At 38.2% G+C, this 19,909-nt stretch overlaps 1 pseudogene; it reads left to right on the top strand.

Moving 5' to 3' along the window:
- The window catches only part of LOC118239317, a 20,309-nt pseudogene extending 2,338 nt beyond the window's left edge, over positions 1-17,971 (top strand).
- The last annotated feature ends 1,938 nt before the right edge of the window (positions 17,972-19,909 follow it).

Genomic DNA, 19,909 nt, shown 5'->3' with positions numbered 1-19,909 from the left:
CTACTTACATGTAACTTTAAAATGTCAGGTTTCACAGACAGTGACGTTGAAATCCAGGACTTAATTATTGCATTTTTTCTCCCTCTCTTCAGCCTCTGGACTTTATTTTTACCACCTTAGATAGAATAGTCCAAGTTCACAGATGCTGTACACCCTCCCTTAAGCCCTGGGATGCTGGAGGTTTGTTGTCATGGCAGCAATATTTTGCTGATTTGATATTCAATTATTTGGAGCACACAGCTGTCTCTCCCTCTCCATCTTTATACTTTGTACTTTTGTCTCATGTTCTCAGGTTAACCAATACATTTAAAATATTTTTTTCCAAAAAACTTATTTTTTTGAGGCTCTTTCGAGACGCAGTCTCAATCTGTAAGGCAGAGTATCTGGAACACATGGTCAGTTTCCTTCCTCAGTTTTTTAAATTGTTCTTATTAGAATGTACAATCTATGCACTGAGTAAGTTTGGAATCTAATGTATTTTCCATAACAGAAATTATTATGAAGTCTGTCTTCTCATAGTCCTTAAAATGCTCTTTTGGGAACTTTGATGCCAGCCTAGACCAAGTCATTTTTTTAAGATAAGTGTATCATATACTACTTTTGCAGTTACTTGTGTATCACTGTTTCAACCCGCTGGTCCTTTCCAATGAAATACCTCTTACACTTGCCATTTCTTAATGTTTTAACTTCTGTTGTTACCTTAGTGTAAATGAACAAATTTGAGCTGCAGTCAACCGATGAAAGCCTTGTCAGACCTTTCCAACAAATCATTAAATATTCTGGCACAATTTTCCTATGCAAATTTTGCAATATTGTTTGTCATATTTCTTGAAAATTCTTCTCAGATTTTGTGGTGGATTTGATGATTTGGGGCAGGACTCGATACTTTCCAAAAATATGTTTCCTCAAGCAAATATGGTCCCTCCATTAATACTTATCTTTGGCTTTTTTCTGGTCACATGATGTTTCTTCTGATATGCCAACAAAATTATTTACACAAATACATATTTTGCAAAGTTGAATTTATGCTCTATTTCCTCCTGTTGTAGCATATTCTCATCTTGAGTGCAAGAATAGTTTCAATGCTGGGGAATGACATTATCAACAAATGTGCTCAAAGTGTGAAAACACATTTCCTTTCAAGGGCTCCAATCTAGAATCTCTGGCGTCTAAGGTAACTATCTGTTTCATGTATTGAGGAACTGCTGGACTCTTTTCCAAAGCAGCTAACTGATTTTACACCTCAACAGCTATGTGTAAGACTTCTGATTTCTTGGAATTCTTCTATGGAATTTTATCTGACTTTTTAATTGTACCTATTCAAACCTGAAGAATAAGTGATATCTCCTGAATCTGATTTTCTTCCCAATAAGTAAGTACATCTGACATCTTTTCACATGCTTATTAATGATTTTTGTCTTTAAGGATATTGTTCTTAAAACTTGACTTGTTTGCATGTCCTAAACGCTAGGCCCTTGTCAGATTGATTCTTCGCAAAGCCCTTCTTCTATCCTGCAAGTTGTTTTGAATTTTCCTTTTAAATGTGTCTTTAAATGTCTCTTTGCACATTTTTCCTAATATCTAGAGCAGTTTATGAAGAATTTGTATTGACTCTTTAAATGTTGGGTAAATTGGTCAGAAATGCCACCAGGCTTCCGTTTTTTCTCATCACAAATTCAACGACTTTTCTCAGGATAAGTTAGCCTGCTCTCCTTTTGACTGCTGTGAACAAACACCATACTCAATACCTACATGGAGAAGGAAGGGCTACAGCTGTGAGGAGAATGGTATCCTGACATGTCAGGAAGTCAGGCTGTACCAGAAGATGTGTTGTAGTGGGGGATGGTCTGCCCTGACGATGTGGGAATCCTGCCACTCTCTGAGGGAGAGAGAGTCATTACAGCTGAGCTCTGTTCCACTCCCAAGGGAGTTTCCCAGCAGAGGTAGCCATATCTCAGTTCCAAGGCAAGTGTTATTTGTGCTTTGCTCTGCTAACGGGAACCCTTCTTGAATGTAGTAAACTGCTCCAGCAAAATGTTGTTACTTCTGCTCTATTCTCCTAAGGAAGTTTCCAAGCAGATGTTGTCAGTTGCTTCTTCTGCTCTTCTCCCCTAAGGGGGCTTTCAAGCAGAAAGTTCTGCCCCATGACAGAAAAGTAATATCTTCACCAAAGGATTTTCAAGAGATTTGTTTGGGAAAGAGGAATCCAGGGGAGTTGCTGCCTCTGCCTTGGTGGAGGAGAATAGCTGCCAACTGAAAAGGCACAAGGAGGGGCTCACGTGGGTTTTCTTAGGGGTGGAGTTTTTCCAGGGCTAAGATTTTCAGCGAGTGAATGAGTTGGATTTCATTTCTTTTGATATTGGGCAATCTCGGAGTGGCTAGATTTCATGCTCATGCATTGATTGTTTTTCGCTTAGGGATTGGATGATTTCTTCCTCATAGATAGTTTGGTTTCATGTTCAGCTGGTCCAGGGCAGATTTGGATCTGTTTTCAGAGCCAGTTTGTTTTTCTTTTACTGGCTTCTTTTTAGCGTTTTGATTCTAGTTTCAGGATGGGTTTATTTCATGGGCTCTAGTTTCAGTGTCAGTGTAAGTTTCGTTCGCTTGTTCTGGTTTCAGGGCTATGGTTGGTTTAATTCACTGACTCTGATATAAGGCCTAGGTTTTTGTTTTGTTTTTTCATTGGCTATGCTTTAGGTGACGGGGCTTGTTTCTGTGGTTTCAGGGCAAGGGCAGGTTTTCTTTGTCACACTTTTATCCTTCAAGCACCATGACACATGTGTGGAGGTCAGAGGGCAACCTTGGACAATGGATCTTTACCTTCCGGGTCATTTGAAATGGAGCCTCTTGGATGTTCTTCTGGTGCATGTGCCAGGCAAGCTGGCTAACCAGCTCTCGTGATCCAACTCTGTTCTCTTGCCGGCTCCCTGTAGTAGGAGGAGTTGTGTTGTAGACATTAGAACTACAGTCAGGCTTTTTGGGTGTTGATTTTAGGGACTCAAACTTAGGTGCCACACATTTATTGGTCAAATGCTTTTACCCATCTCGTTATGTCAACAGATCTTCTCCCCTTTTCTTCCTTAGAGTGAGGACTAATGCTGACAGCTCGTCCTTACTAGGAAAGAGCTCTAATACAGATCTATATGCCCAGCCTTTTTACACTCTTGCTTTTGAGACAGGTTCTAACTTATATGGTCAAGTTGAGCCTCAATTTACTTAGCAGACCAGGCAGGCTTTAACTTAGAATCTTCCTGCTTCCCAATGCAGCTGATATTTCACACTCATTCTATAAGGCCTAAGTTTGAGAATTGTTTTTGTTGTTGTTGTTGTTTATAGAATGTTGTCCATTTCGCTTAACTGTACAAATTGTTTGGCATACAACTTAAACAATTATTTAATTGACAACTAAATAATGATGTAAAGTTATAATATGTGATGTTCTGAAATATACACCATGTGCAAATATTGTAAGGTGTTAAATTAAGCTACTTATTAAACATCTTCCTTTACACATTTGGGGTAATAACACAATTTAGTCACCCTTTTATAGTTTTCTTTATTAACTAATTTGTTCTATGCGCATGGGTATTATGCCTTTAAATATTTCTGGGCACTATGTGCATGTCTGGTACTTTTGGAGGCCAGGAGATAGAATTCGATCCATAAGACCAGAATGATGCAAGGGCCTCTGACAATGAATGAATGAATGAATGAATGAATGAATGAATGATCAAAACCTTAGTTCTTAGTAGGATCAACAGCTTTTTAGAAAATACTTTTAACTTTCCTAGACATGAAATCACAATCTTAACCATTTCTGAAATTCTCTAATTTAGTAGATCTAAGCTGAATTAAAGAGGTGGAGGTAAACAATGAGTTCGTTATTGCTTTTAGAGACATACTTATGTTTTCAAACTATGAATAATGATGTGAGCTATTTGACTTAATGTATTTTAGCTTTTCAAAATTAATTTTGTTATAATTAATAACCATCTTATTTGACATACCATCCCCAATTCCATCTCCCTCCCATCCACCCACTCCTCCAACCAATTCCCCCATCCCAACGCTTATCCACTACTCAGGGAGGGTGAGACCTCCTATTGGGGATCATCAATATCGGACACATCCTTTGGGGCAGGGCCTATGCCCAACCCGTGTGTCTAGGCATAGAGAGTATCCCACCTTAGGGACTGGACTCCCAAAATACATTCGTGCTCTAGAGATGTAGTTCCTCAATCAGAGGTCCCATAGACTGCTCAGGGCCTCCAGCTGACACCAATGTTCAGGGAACCTGGTTTGGTCCTATGCAGGTACTCCAATTATCAGACTGGGGTGTTTTGTCTCCCATTTGTTAAGGTCAGCTGTTTCTGTGAGTTTTCCCAGCATGGTCTTGATCCCTTTGCTCATTAGTCCTCCCTCTCTGCAACTGGATTCCAGGAGCTTGGCTCAGTGTTTTGCTATGAATCTCTGCTTCTGTTTCCATCAGCAATTGGTTTAGGCTGTATGATGGCATTTAAGGTGGTCATTAATGTCATTATAAGAATCAGTAATCTCTACTTTAAATCATTAGTGTGCATAACCACTAATAAATGGTTCCATATATCAGTAGACTGAGGGAATATATGCGTATAAGAAACTAATCATCAACTATGATCATCAATCCTAGCAAGAAAGGCACATCAGCTAATAATAAGTGGGCTGTTTGGTTCCTGTTTCCTGAACTTAAAAATATTCCTCATTCAACTATTTGTTTTTCTAAAACACTATAATGTATTCTTGGGCTTTTTACCTCATAACTACTTGACAACAAAACCCTGAAGGATGATAATTATAAACACGATAACATGGAAGGTCTGACTCTCATGAATTGTCAATGATAGACAAAAGACTGCAGACAACCAGTGAATGCTAAGTTTGGGAAAAATAGTCTTCCCCAGGGAAGAACTTCCTAACTGGGCATCAAATACTTCATATGCATAAAAATAACACTGTATGGAATATGTAGTTTGTATTTGTATATTTAAGTGTGTGTGTGTGTGTGTGTGTGTGTGTGTGTGTGTGTGTGTGTAAAATAGCATATAAAGAAACATAGGACATTAATCTGAAAAAAATCATGTGTTGCACATGTAAAGAGAAAGGGGGAACTGATTTAATTATACTTAAATTTGAAAAATAAATGAGATAAATATATAAATTTAAATTGAATGTTTCATGACAGAATCCACTTTTTTCCCTTTCCTAGAATATTTTCATGCCATCTTTTATATAATTAGTTTATACTACATGATACTAAGTATTTTAATACTGTCTTTTCTACTTGTAATGTCATGCTTTTCTTTTTACTTCTACTTCATTAGATGTTCTCAGATTTGACTGTTTTCCTGCTGAGTAGTAGAAAACAGAGAAGAATAGTTATTTGACAGTTCATAAATATATTGAACAGTTTCAATATTCTATAGTGTTTAGGGCTCTGTGTTTCTTAAATGGAAAGTCCCTTTTCTGAGGATACCATATACTTCAGCCATAGACCTTGAAGAATCAAGCCTGCAGACAACTAGAAGCTTCTTCCCTAGTGAGTAGTTTTCATAGTTCTGGAAGTAATGATTAATCTTATCCATGTGTGAACCCTGAGAGCTATATCTGCAACAAACCTGGTACAATAATTTCAAGAACATCATGGGAATAAACAAACATTTCATGATAGCAATGAAAGTCCACATCATAAGATTAAAACATATGCATGGCACTATTCTCAGAGCCAAATCATGTGGCTAGAGAGTCCGTATACCCTGGGAAAGAACATAATACTATTTTTCTGGTAATTGGATAATATTAATAAACTGTTTTCTATGCTTTCATCCTCATATATAGTATTAACATATCTCTAAACACTCACCAGACATGCTTCTTTTTTCATTCAATGTTTAAAATGTGGAGGCCCATAATTCTCATAGGTGCTGAGAATAAGATGCTCTGGAAGTTTCACCTTCAAATGGAACATCTCTACCACACCTCTACCTCCAAACACCCAGGGATCACCATTTAAGAACAATCAGAAAGTGTGTATGAACCATAACTGGAGGTATCATAATGATGAAAATGAAACTGGATTTGCCAAGATAAAAGAGAGCACTTATGTATATGAAGTAATTGTTAGGACATTATTCACAAAATTAAGATAGACAAAATCACAGAAGAGTGAAGGGGGTCCGGAAATGGCGCTCCTAGCTCAATAGCAGTTGACTACAGATGGCTTCTGGGAGAAAATGTCAGATTTCTTTAACAATTCAGCCTTTAACATGTAAGAATGCTTCCATAGTGTCCACTGAATTAGACACTTTCTAGATTTAGAAAGTAGACTCAGAGATTGTTTGATTTTGATCACATGATATTTGCAGAGAATAGTGGTGGGAGGGGATGAAAAGAAATTAGAAAGGAAATAATGGACATGCACTGAACTGAAACTCATATGGATCTATGAAGTACTCAAAGAAAAATACTAATTACAAAATGTGATATTATTTCACTTTTAAAGAACTAAAGACACACTTCCTTGCCAATTTTTTGAAATTGACATCACCTTCCACACGAGATTTATTCAGTCTTCAATGGATTCTGAAAACTCAATGCCTTTGTCTCTGTGGAGCTTTTCAAAGAATCACTTATGTCTGTGTGCTAATGAGCAATGGGGAAAGTCTCATGAATTATTTTTGTCGCCCAAAGCAAACAGTGTCATTGCCACTGCAGGTGAAATGAAAATTGCAATTCTGGAGGGAGGGGAGGTCACAGAACTCTAACAAGGTTTGAGCTGCCGCTATTACAACTCCTTTTTAAGAGTCAGGATCTGCAGAATGACAGCACCATCCTACAGATGCATGAAGCCTGGTGAGTACTTTGCATTTCACTTGGAGCAGAAGAGTCAGTCAATGGGAAAGAACTGGATAAGAGCTCATGTCCAGTTATGGGAATCTGAGATAGCACAGATCTTTGGAACATAGAGAAAAGGCAGGAGATTAATTCCATTACCAAGTGGTGACTGAGGATTATAGAAGTCTTCAAACTTTGTGCCGCGACTTGTTGGTTCTTAGTGTAGTTTATAATCCCCACTGAAGGTGACTGTGGGTATACCAGAAGAATGCAAGCCATCTGTTAGGGTGCTGAAGGGCTGTTGCAATAAGTCAATGTGATCATTCAACTAACCTTTCATCATGTGTTCATTATTTTGAAGTCTTATTAATATGGTTAACATAGGATTTAATGTCCAAATTGGGCATTAAATTGGAAATAGAAAAAGCACACAACCCTGGGAAAATGCAGGATTTGAATATGTTGCTGGAGTGAAAAAAAGACATTATTATGAGATACTAATTTAATCATGTGGAGTAACTCTATCTATAGTGACTAGGCAGTGGTAAAATGACTGCTTTGAAAACTCTCCCTCTTGAACTTGAAAAAGTGACAGGAAAGTTAAGGTGGAGTGTAACTATTGCGCAATGACAGACAGAATGTAAATATTTCATAGATAATCAACACAGTATGTGGGTATTGTGAATTTTCATATTGACTTATTACTTAGTCCTTCGGCACCCTCATAGGGGGCCTGCATTATCCTGATGTTATCCACAGTCACCCTCAGTTTGGGATTTATATTACAGTAAGAACCAACAGGGACTCACTCATTGTTAAGAATGCTTATATTTTTTTGAGTCACACCTTAGTAATGGGATCATTCTTGTGCTTCCTCTCTGTGTTCCTCCAATCAGTTTTTACCTTAGATTTCCATCAATGGTTTTCTCTCTTGTATGGCTCTTACTCTAATTTTGAGCAGAATCTTATAACATTAAATCTCAACTGCTTATTTTTTGCCAATAGAACTTAGGGCCTTACACACAGCTGGCCTGGACACTACCACTGAGCTAAATTTAATCCACTTTATAGTTATATCCCATCGGGCAATATTAAAGTTTCACATTATTCTGATTATTCTTAATTATCTCACATGCACAACCTGAATTTTAAATCATCATGAATTCTATTGTAATAGATAAATCATATAGGAGAATGAGAAGGGGAGAAGAGGAGGGAGCAGGAAGTGAGGGAGCAGAAAGGTTGAGTCAGGGGAAGAATAGATGATAAATCATATAATAATAAAAGAATCCAGTGGTGGTGGGACATGACTTTTATCTCATTTGTAAAACATAGGTAGAAAGGTCTCTGTGAGCTCTAGATCAATATGATCAACACAGGGAGGTCAAGGAAAGCTAGAGCTACATAATGACTCCCTGATTGAAAACAACAACAATAATTATTAGCAAACACATGCAGGATTTTAAATGAATGATTTTATTAAATTAATTTTCTTCTCAAGATGTTATTTGTTAATCATGTTAGCATTTCATATTGCATTGTGTACAGAGTAATAGTGTTAGAAATTCATTGGTACCACTATAGCCTTTATCTCAGCAAAAACAGCAATGCATATTTTCAGTAGAATCATACATTCCTGGTGTATGTGTACTTGTGAAATTAAACTGGGAGTTGGGGCAATTCCTATGATGTCAATCAACACTTAGGCAATATTTATTTACAATCTGATCTTATAAGCCTTACTTATAGTTTGTATTTTCCTGTGGAGTGAACAGTCATATTAAAGTGAAAACTTAAATAATTATATATATATATATATATATATATATATATATATATAATATATATAATATATATAATATATTTATAAGTGTTCTATTTTTATTTTGTGTAAATGAATGTTTTGCCTGAATGTATATGTGTGCCTTGTGGACTTCAGTGCCTACAGAGGCCATAAGAGTGTGTCAGTCCCCACAGAAACTGGAGTGCAAGTAATTGTGAGCCAACATGTGGGTGCTAGGGAGCAAACCCAGACAGTCTACAACAGCAGCAAGGTTCAATACCACTGAGCCATCTCTGTAGTCCTCTCAAATGCGAGCTTACAGCAAAAAGCATACAGTTACATAACAACAAATTGAATATTTTATGTTAGGAACATAAACTGTGTTTAAGAAGTGAATCTGTTTAAGAACATCTCTCATGTGATCACTTTGTGATCACAGACCTACGTGACTGTGTTTGTGCTGTACTATACACTTTTGTGTCCATAATGTATCCACTTTGCCTCTAAACATGCTTATAGGTTAGTTACTTCTCCTTAGAGTTTCTGAGTTCAGATCATGACAGTTACAAAAATATAGAGGTGTCAAAATAACAGGATATGAATGTTTCATAAGTTGTCATTTCTAACAGCCTTATATGCACTTAATTCATAAAAATGTTATTTGCTATTATTCATAAATTTTTAAATAAATAACCTAAGTGAATATTTGCTATTGAGAATATTGAGGTTAAGTTTGGGACCAGTATATTCCTGTGCATTATACTATGTAAAGAAAAGTATTCATTATCAGAGTGGGCAAAGTGAACTGCCTTTTCTGTGCAAAGGAGTGGTATCAGAGAGTGGTGGTCATTGGTTCCTACTTAATTCCTTTAACATCTCTTCTTCACTAAAATGAAAGCAGGTGTGCAGTGAACCACTCAAGTCTCAAAGATGTGGTACAGATATTTCCTAGTCACTGACATTACAAAAGTCTCCAAGGCCACAGCAGAGCTTAGCAGCAGCACACCAAGGTGCTTATTGGAGCACCTTGTCAATACTTGTAATTTTCTCTATTCTACCAGATGTAGTTATGTAGTTCCATTGGCATCAATTTCCGAGAAGTATGTCCGGTGTCCCAGTATGTATTTTCTATTTGTTCATTTTATTGCCTTTTGTTTTAGTTAGCTTAAATGTAACTAGTTTATTTAAGCCTTTATCTTATTTAAAGTTTTGGTTGACCCGATCCTTCTTCTCTCCATGTCTCCTCTCGTAGTCCAGCTTGTCTCATGCAAACACATTATTTTCCTTCTCTGCTCACACATGATGTGTTTTCTTTCCTTCCATAACCTCACATTTGGTAACTCTTTTTTAACTCTCTTATGGGTCACATTCATGTTACCTGGCTCAACTTGCATTCATCCCATGCATTTTTCTAACACTCATAACTACTAAACCTCATTGACAAAGAGTGTAAGCTAGTGATGTGTCTGGGCCAGTCTTGCCTCACTGAATAGAAGACTTTGTACATTCTGCTATAGGCTATCCCTAGGGTGTTCTACAGTGCCAGGGTATAGAGAAGGGAAGACCGCCAGTATCTGACAGTTCCTTAGGTCACAGTTCATATCTCCACTCTGTTTAAAACTGTTCAGATACCAAGATTCATTGTCCATTTTGTCCCAGGTCTTGATTGTGCAGGAGATGGTCATTGCATTGGCAATGATTAGATGGAGCAATTGGATTTTTCCTAGGACTGCATTTTTGAACCTGGTACTGATCCCCAGCTGCTTCTGCCTATTCCATCAAGGAGATCTCAGCTCCTTAAGAGGATTTTAGACAACTTCTCCTGCAGAAATATAGTATGGTGTGTTGTGACTTTACACCGACTTCACTGCACGGATGGACTGTGTAATCCACTGCCTTATTTCTATCATTTCCTGTCTAAGCCAATGGGGTGCTTCATGACTCTCCCAGACACAGTTTCAAATGAGACACAGGACAGCACTCCTGCAGCTATCATTATCAGATAGCTTTCTCTATGCTGTCTATATTCTGTGAGACTTCATCTTGGCAGATACCTCTTTCTATCACAATGGCCTGACATGTGTATGCACACATGTGTGTGTGTCTATAGTTTATGATTTTCATGAATCCATGTCTTAGCATGATGGAAGTTGTCAGTTCAAGCATCATTCTAATGCACTTTTTGTTTTTAGTAACATTTCCTTATAAAAGATTATTGTATGGTGATGGCCAAAAGACAGCTCAGCATGACCAAATCTACATTGAGACTTTTTATTCAGTGGATTTTGTTCCTACATGGAAGGAAACACTTCTCACAGTGAAGACTGAAATTCGTCCTACAGGGAGTTTGGAACAGGGGTAATCCTGATTGGCACTTGTCTCAGGTGGGTGGGTCTTAGCGCAATGAATAACATTAAAAGAAGTTAAATACAGAGAGTTATTTGGGGTATTTTGACTCCCAGGTTTTAGAACAGGGTTGGGTACTTTTTCACGAGAATTTTCATGAAGGGCTTACAAAAGATAGAGTTAGTTTCATATTAAATCACAGACAGCTCCAGGTGAGGCATAATGAAGGAAACTTTGTCATGTCAAAATACCAGAGGTATACTCTCAGAGGTATTACAAAAATTTGTCTCTTCATATCTTTTATTATTAGATGAGAGATAAATGTAGTATAAATATATTCTCTTTTTGTCAACATTATTTAAATCGTTTTCTTTTACACAATAAGTAGAAAACATAGATATTTCTGGAAATCTTATATTGGATTTGTTCTACAGGTTGTAAAATTTCATTGTTTCTTGTGGGCCAATGTCACATCATTGGGAATGTTTTCTTTACTATGAAACATGATGGCTCTCCTTCCAACTGAAGTGGAATCAGAGTTAATTGCTCATTCTCACAGTAACATACATGGAATGTAACTTCTGCCAAACTTTATGATGAGGTCTTTTTTTTTTGTTGGGGTTGGCCTTGAACACCTGAACTTTTTGAGTCCTTCTTTTAGACCTTAAGTTTCATGCTCTCAGTAGCCCCATCAATTAAAGGCTTATACCCTGATAGAAATCTGTAAATATTTGTCACTATATATTTGACCAGAAGAATAGCAGCATCATATACTTAACGAAATTGTGCCAAATCACAGAATGGATTTCTGGAATCTGGCAATTGGCTTTATTTACTTATCACAAACTGCAGCTGGAATTCTGGGAAATTTCTCCCTAATTTTCTACTTTACTGGAGAGAAGACACATTAAAGCCCACAGATTGGATTCTCATTCCCATATTATCAGCCAATGCCTTGATCATTCTCTCTACAGGAGTGCCCCAAACAATGGCAGTTTGGGGATTGAACATTTCTTGAATGACTTTGGATGTAACTACTGTTGTACTTTCAAGGACTTGGTAGGAGTGTGTCTATTGGCACCACCTGCCTCTTGAGTGTTGTAGGGAGCCGTCCCTGCATTCTCCATTACAATGATGGCGCCTGCATCCGGCAGTCACTGAATGTAAACAAGATTATTGCGCAGGTGCTGGGTAATTTTCCATTCCTTGATCTCTGCCTATTCCGTGGCGTCATATGGCCTGATGAGCTGCAGCCAATCATAGGGTGACATGTCCCAGGCGGTGGCTGCCAGCCTTTATTAGGGGACGGGATTCTTGGCTCGGGGTCTCCGCTCTGGTAAGCTTATGCTCTCCTCTCAAGACGCATAAAGCTTTACTGCAGAAGGATCCGAATGTCCTGTGTTGTTCTTGCTGGCGAGACTATCACGAGGGACAGAGTGTCTTCCAGGCGTTGACCATTAGTCCCAGGAAATCATGTTGGAAGTGTCACAAAGTCAAAGTTGAGAAGATCACTGGCTACCACGTCTCCCTCATTTGGATCCTGTTTATCTTGATTTTTCCATATTCGTTTGTTAATTCGGGCAGCAAAAATGTGACAAGAAAACAAGATTTAGGTTACTGCTCCATTGTAGGGTGGGATGGAATTGGCCCTTCACTCTATGCAGCATTGGTGGTTTTCCCTGAAGTCTTAATTTCTGTCCTCTTGGTGTGGTCCAGTGGCTCCATGATTTTTGTTCTGTACAGACACAAGCAGAGGGTTCAACACATCCGCAGCACTCATGTTTCCAGTAGAAAATCTCCTGAATCCAGAGTCACCCAGAACATTCTGATTCTTGTATCTACCTTTCTGGCTTTTCATACTCTCTCCTCCATCTTAAGAGGCTACATTATTTTTTATATAATCATAATTGGTGGCTGGTGAACACCATTCGAATAGCTTCTCTCTGTTTTCCATCATTTTTACCCTTTCTTCTCATATATCCTTACTCTATTGTATCCAAGCTTTGTTTGGTCTCTATAACAAATAAGAATAATTTAATCTCATTTTAACTATGAAAGTAATATATTTTTCTCAGTATCCAGTTGTTTACTCAACAGTCACTCTCAAATTGCCAATACAGAATGTAAAGTAGTTAGCAGGTTGTCTTTTTAAGATTAGCTGAAATGAACATGAAAGCTTTGTCATCTGGTTGATCCAGCAGTCTCCATGAGCGAATCCCATCTTGTGATGCCTATAGAACTATTCAACATGAAGCTGTGAGAGTCTTTACTCTGCCCACCTGATGTGCAATGGATCCAGCAAAATGCTGTCGATAAAACTGCCTTTCTTGTAGCTTTCATTCTGTAAGGTGATCTTAAATCCTTGTTGACTTCATAGACAGCTCGGTGTAGTATATTCTAATTGCATGGATACTGAAATAGTGACTGGCAATGAACTTGTTTGTCAGAAGGCCCTCTTCCCATGACAACTGCTTTATCCCACATGAATGCCAGGAAAAAAATTGGATTATTATCTTTCAGCTTTTATAAAATCAACTCAAAATGACAAATAATTTTGGTATTATTCTGAATATATTTTGATATTATTTTATAAGAACCAGCATCAGCAGGGATAGGGATTTGTATATATTCTTCACTGATATTGTCTTTATATGGTTTGTCATCAGTGTAATGCTATCTTCACTAAAGAGTTAAAAGGAATTTAACATAGCCATTATGGAAATCAGTTGTGGCTTTTCAAAAACACCTGAAAATGGAATCACTATTTTACCCAGGTATTCCATTTTTGTGTGTATCCACCTAGAACTCCATATCATGCACTGGAGACATTTGCACACCCCTTTTCATTGCTGCTTATGTACTATAAGACAGAAAATAGAAGCCACTTATAAACCCGTAAACAGATACAGTGACAATTAAAATGTGTCTATATGCAAAATGGATTATTATTTGACACATGGAGACATGATGAAAGCAAATATGTCAGCAAATTGTTGGATGTATAAGGGGTAACTTTAACCCAGGTCACATAAACTCAGTATGAGATTAAAACGTCACATGATTCCCATCATATGAAAATATTATACAATAATACCCACAATTATATAATCAAATGGGTGTCAGTATAATAACTTCAATATCACATTTGGAAAGGAGACCAATAAAGGTAGTATTAAGTGATGACCAGATAAAAAGATGCATATTTATGAAGAAGGATATAAGTTAATTATTTTTCTATTTCAACAGTCATTTTTCCCGTTATTTCTGCTACATAAAATGTAATGGCTAGTGACAAGGTAAAAACATAAGCAAAACTGGATGGCTTCACCAGGGCTGTTCAAACTACACTGAAGTTTAGTGAAATGTACAGTACTTTGGCCTGGCCAATTATTACTATGATTCACTATTTCATTGTTGCCTAGTAATGCTTTTAGTTGTGAGTTCATTAAAATAAACTGTTATTAGTTAAAAATGAAACATCATCACATATTTTTCAAAGATACCGGTGTGGTTTCACATAGAGCTAGCAATAAATGTAAATCGTTATGAGTAAGTCGAAATGACAGAAATAGCATGATTGTCATAATAGATGCCAGAAAATCTTTGTTTTCCTTTTTTGAACATATTATTGAAAGTAGAATCTACTCTTAAACAACATAGCCTGATTACATTCCATCTCCCTTGAAACGTCTCCCCACTCCCCTTCCTTGTAGATCCACTCCCTTTCAGTCATTTGGAAGCAATAGGATTCTAAGACAAGAAAAAACATAACAAATTAAAATATAGTAAGATAAAACAATCATATGAAAGCCGGGCATTGGTGGCACATGCCTTTAATGCCAACTCTCAGGAGTCAGAGGCAGGCGGATCTCTGTGAGTTCGAGGCCAGCCTGGTCTCTGTTTCTACGGTACTCTTGTTCTATGACTCCTTCCAAATCAAATATTTTAGATGATCTCCTATACCTCTCTGTTCCACTCCCAATGCTCCTTGGTTCAATTTTAGTAATTTACAACTCCTCTTGTCATGAATACATACTCTTGACACATGAGCCTCTGTCATTGCTATTGAGAACAATTCCTTCAACTCATGACCACTGTTGTCTTAATTTTATTCTGCTCATTCTCTCCCTCCTAACTATTCCTTTTATAAATGTGGCTCAAATGGAAATGAATTGTGTTTACAAGTCATTACTCAATTATAGTACTATACAGAAAGCACTTTTAAAGATTAAACATAAATGGAGGTGATCTGTAATGGTGTGCCTATTCCTTATAAGATGCTTATGTCGTAGCTCCTGACTGGAGATTTATATTATGCAGGTTTTATTATGCTGAGATGGGATCTATTCATCGATGGACACTCCATGGTATTTATAATGCTGGATATTAATAAAATACTTTCTGACATCTGGACATGCAAATTGATTTTCTCATTTGATTCTGCTGGTAGCATGTTGCAACCTTCCCTCTTACAGCATATTCACATCCAAATTGTCTTTTATGAAAATAAGATATACTAATAAGATAAGACAAATTAAAACAAATTTTTAAAAAAGATGAAAACTACTGATCAGAATAAAAAAAAATGAGAATAAAATCTTCAGATATTTTCGAGCTAGAGTACCAAGTGACAAGTTCTGCAAAGGCCAGAGAAAGCTCACAGATAATGCATTAATTAAGAGGCTAAGATTTATATGAGAGGAACTTTTAAAAACGCTCTGAATCATGCAAACATAAATAAAGAAAATAATCCTGTTTTGTAGACTGGGCAAATATTAATAAAAATAAAGGTACATGAATGAAACTAAACTTAATATGTAGATACAGACACTCTGAACAGGATGGCACCCACAGTTTGTTGATGGGTTAATTATTAAGCACTCTACATATAAGTTACAGTTGTGTAGCTTTGTCCTCTTGTGGAACTCCAAACAGTGGGTACAGGGGCTGTCTACTATTATTTTCTAGATTTATTTGTTATATATACATAGTGTTCTGTCTGCATGTATCTTTTCAACTCTTTTCCTGGCTTTGGGGATAGTACTCCTCATGCTAGGTTGCCTTGCCCAGTCTTAATACATGAGGGATCCTTAGTCTTACTGCAACTTGTTATATCTTGTTGGTACTCACAGGAGACCTGACCTTTCCTGAAAAGAAATGGAAGAGGAGAGGCTGGATGGGGACAGAGGGCAGTGGGGATAAGGGCACTGAGGGGCTATGAGAGAGGGAAAACTTCAGAAGTGATGCAAAATATATAGACAGACAGACAAATTTAAATTAAAAGTGAAAACCAAATGTCAATGCCAGTTAATAATGGTGGTCAAGTCATGATTGAAGGTCTCCCCTCAAAGTCTTTATGTTAGACTACATCATGGAGAAGATGGAGCTTTTTTCCCCCAGTGGAAAGGACTTGGATTATTTGGGGTGTTCATTTTCTAGGGACCAGAGGACCCCAGGTTAGAACCATTTCTTCTTTGCAGAAAAGGAGACATTTTCTTATAGAAAAAGTTATTATGAATAAAGTATACTAGTAATGTAACTCCTCAGGCAAAACCAGGAGGGCAGACATGCAATTTTTGAGGAAATGAATATATGCAAATAAAAGAATTATATACAACTAAAACAATTTGATGAGTCATTTAGAAGAAGATAGCTGTTACAGCACTTGGCTAGTAGGAGGTAGAGTCAAGGAGATAGACACGTAAATAAAGTCAGGTGAATGGGGTGCAGCACTCTGGTAGCAGGTTTATCTTACTTTTTATTTTAAAACACTTTTTTGCATCTCATATTACAATCTGAATATATTTTATTTTTAATTATTTTCATTTAAATGAAAACAATCTCATTTTATGTATCAATCACAGTTCCCTCTCCCACCTGTCCTACCAAGTCCCCATCCCATCTCCATCCACTATCAGCATGGGTGAGGCCTCCCATGGCGAATCAACAATGTCTGCATATCATTTGGGGCAGGACATAGGCCCACGCCTGTGTATCTAGTCTGAGAGAGTGTCCCTCTAAACAGAAAGGACACCCCATTCCTGTCCGTGAACTAGGGATAACTACTGATTTCACTGACTGAAGCCCCATAAACTGTCAAAGCCACCAAAACTGACAGCCATGCTCAGGGGCCTTGTTTAGGTTTTGTGCTCATTATCCAGCTGGCATTCTGGGGTCTGTGAACACCCAGTTATTCAGGTCAACCTTTTCTGTGGTTTTCCCTAGCATGGTCTTGACACCTTTGCTCATCGCCCATCATTTCTATAGCTGGACTCCAGGAATTCAGCTCAATGCTTATCTGTGAATCTCTGCTTCTGCTTCCATCAAGTACTGGATGAAAGAAATATGATGGCATTTATGCAGTGATCAATCTCATTATAATGGAACAACATTTAAGGTAAACTCTACACTGTTGCTTAGATTCTTAATTGGGGTAACCCTTGTGTTTTCCTGAAGACTTCATTAGTGCCAGATTTATCCTTATGCTCATAATGGCTCCCTCTATTAAAGTATCTCTTTTCTTGCTGTCTTTCTCTGTTTTTACCCAACTCGACCGTCCTGACCCCTTATGTTCTGCTGCATCCTCCTCTTCTCCTCTCCTCTTTCTCCTACCTTCCTTCCCACTTTCTCCCAAATTTCTCAGGAGGTCTTGTCCCTTTCCCCTTTTCTGGGGGACCATATATGTCTCTGTTAGTTTCCTCCTTCTCACAGGCTTGTGTAAAGTGTGCCTCCATTGGAGACTTGGACCTGCAGCCACTGAGAGAGTTAAGTGTGGCCCTTCTCCTGCCCTACCCCTCCTTGGAGGACCATGATCAGGTACATAGTCACTTCCTGTCCACGGAATTCTTCAGAGACCTGGGGGCAGATGAAACCATCCAGAGTCTGCAGTCCTCTGAGTCTTGGACCTGCACGCACCCACACGGGGATATGAGTGCCTGGCCTTCTCCTGCTCTCCTCCCATCTGCTAGTTAGAGGCTACTAATCCAGGCAGATAGTACTGTCCAACCCATTAAATTTCCCAGAGTACTGGGGGTAGAAGAAACCATCCACTATCCGATAACACTGGTGTCTGAGACTCATTTACAACCACCAGGAGAGAGACTTTGGGATAGACCAAACTATCCAGCATCTACAACCATTTGAGCCTTGGACCCATACCCACCAGGAGAGGGAGAGGCACCACCTGTACCTACTGAAAGAAGGAATGGGAAATTGATAGTATATGATCAGAAAATAAAGACTAATATAACACCACCAGAGTCTAGGGATTCTGCACCAGCAAGACCTAACAATCTAAGCAATAGTGGAGAGGGTACCTTAAATGCCCTTCACCTATAATGAAATTGTTGACTAGCTCATATGCCAACCTAGAGCCTTCATTCAGTAGCTGATGGAAGCAGAAGTGGAGACCCACAGATAAACACTGAGCCGAACTCCTAGAATCCAGTTGCAGAGAGGGAGGAGTGATGAGCAAAGGGGTCAAGACCAGGTTGGAGAAACCACAGAAACAGCTGCCCTAAACAAGAGGGAGCTTATGTACCCCAGACTGATAGCTGAGGATCCTCAGAAAGATTCAACTTCGTCACATAATTATCTGTCATGTGCCTTGAAGGTTCCTGCCAACAATTGTTTGATGTGTAAAAGGTATAAATTAAAAAGAGAAGAGACACATAATTAAAGTCAAAAATCAACTGAGAGTTCTCTCATAGATGATTTCCTCCTTTCCTGACAGTAAATATCTTATACTAGGATTTAATTACATAGAACAGACCAAAGAGTAGATGTAAAGTAGAGCAATATAGGTCTCAACAGGGAGTAAAATCTGGTGATGAAGATGGTCAGACCCAATATAAAATCACAGCAAGCTGTGTCATAGCTCAGCGTTTCCTGCTTCCCTGCAAAAGGTGAAGTTATGTGGGTGATCCTCAAATTTAGATTTTGATCATTGCCTCCCATTAAAACTTGTCATAGAACACTTGTCCTGAAAGAAAACTATTAAAAGTAAATGACCAGAAACATTAAACTCACAGGGCAGCAATGATGCTTGAAAAACTGAGCCGGATATGGAATGGCAGCAAAGTGGAGACAGAAGCCATAGGATTGTACTGCAGGTCATTAGCATCTTCTTAGTGAGTTTGTGAGCAGACTAGGCTACAAGACAGCTTTCTACAAAAGCTAACACACACACACACACACACACGCACACACGCACGCACGCACGCACGCACGCATGCACGCACGCACACACGCATGCACGCACGTACGCACGCACGCGCACACACACACACTAGGCAAAATCTACACAACAAAAACCTCATTATCTGCCCACAACATTTTAATCCCTCCACAGACTAGTTATTACATCTCGTCTACCAAATATCATGTTTCTTCTCAATAAAATACAATCCCCTGACTTCCTAAAGAGATGAGCTATGTTCAGCCTCTGTCTTTTCTATCCTGTGCTTCAGAGTCTCCCGCGAACCCCTTACCCTCTGCCTCTCTCCACTGCCAAGGTTTTACCTTGTTCACAGAAGCATTTCTGATTGAAATATATTTGGAAATTAGGTAACACTAACAAGTTTGGATTGAGCTGTATGTGAGAACACAAGATCAGAACTCATGGCACATAAATGCCAATCTTGATGTTCCCTCTTGGTGTGGTACTGTCTATTTCACTACAGTGACTTACTATGCTTGGCTAGGATGTGTTCTGCTTCCAACAAAGCATCAGAGATGAAGAGCTGGAGCTTTGTTTGGATTCTGTCTTTGATTCAGGGGGAAAAGTGGTCTGTTTATTTTTAATTCATTTTATTTATTTATCAAAGACCACCAAAAGTGGTCTTTGATTTTTTTTTTTTACCTGAGACAGTGTCTCTCTATGTAGCCCTTGCTGTCCTGGATTGTCCTATC

The sequence above is a fragment of the Cricetulus griseus genome, chromosome 9, assembly GCF_003668045.3.
Source record: "Cricetulus griseus strain 17A/GY chromosome 9, alternate assembly CriGri-PICRH-1.0, whole genome shotgun sequence".
Taxonomy (NCBI): Eukaryota; Metazoa; Chordata; class Mammalia; order Rodentia; family Cricetidae; genus Cricetulus; species Cricetulus griseus.
This window is presented reverse-complemented; position numbering and strand designations above follow the sequence as displayed.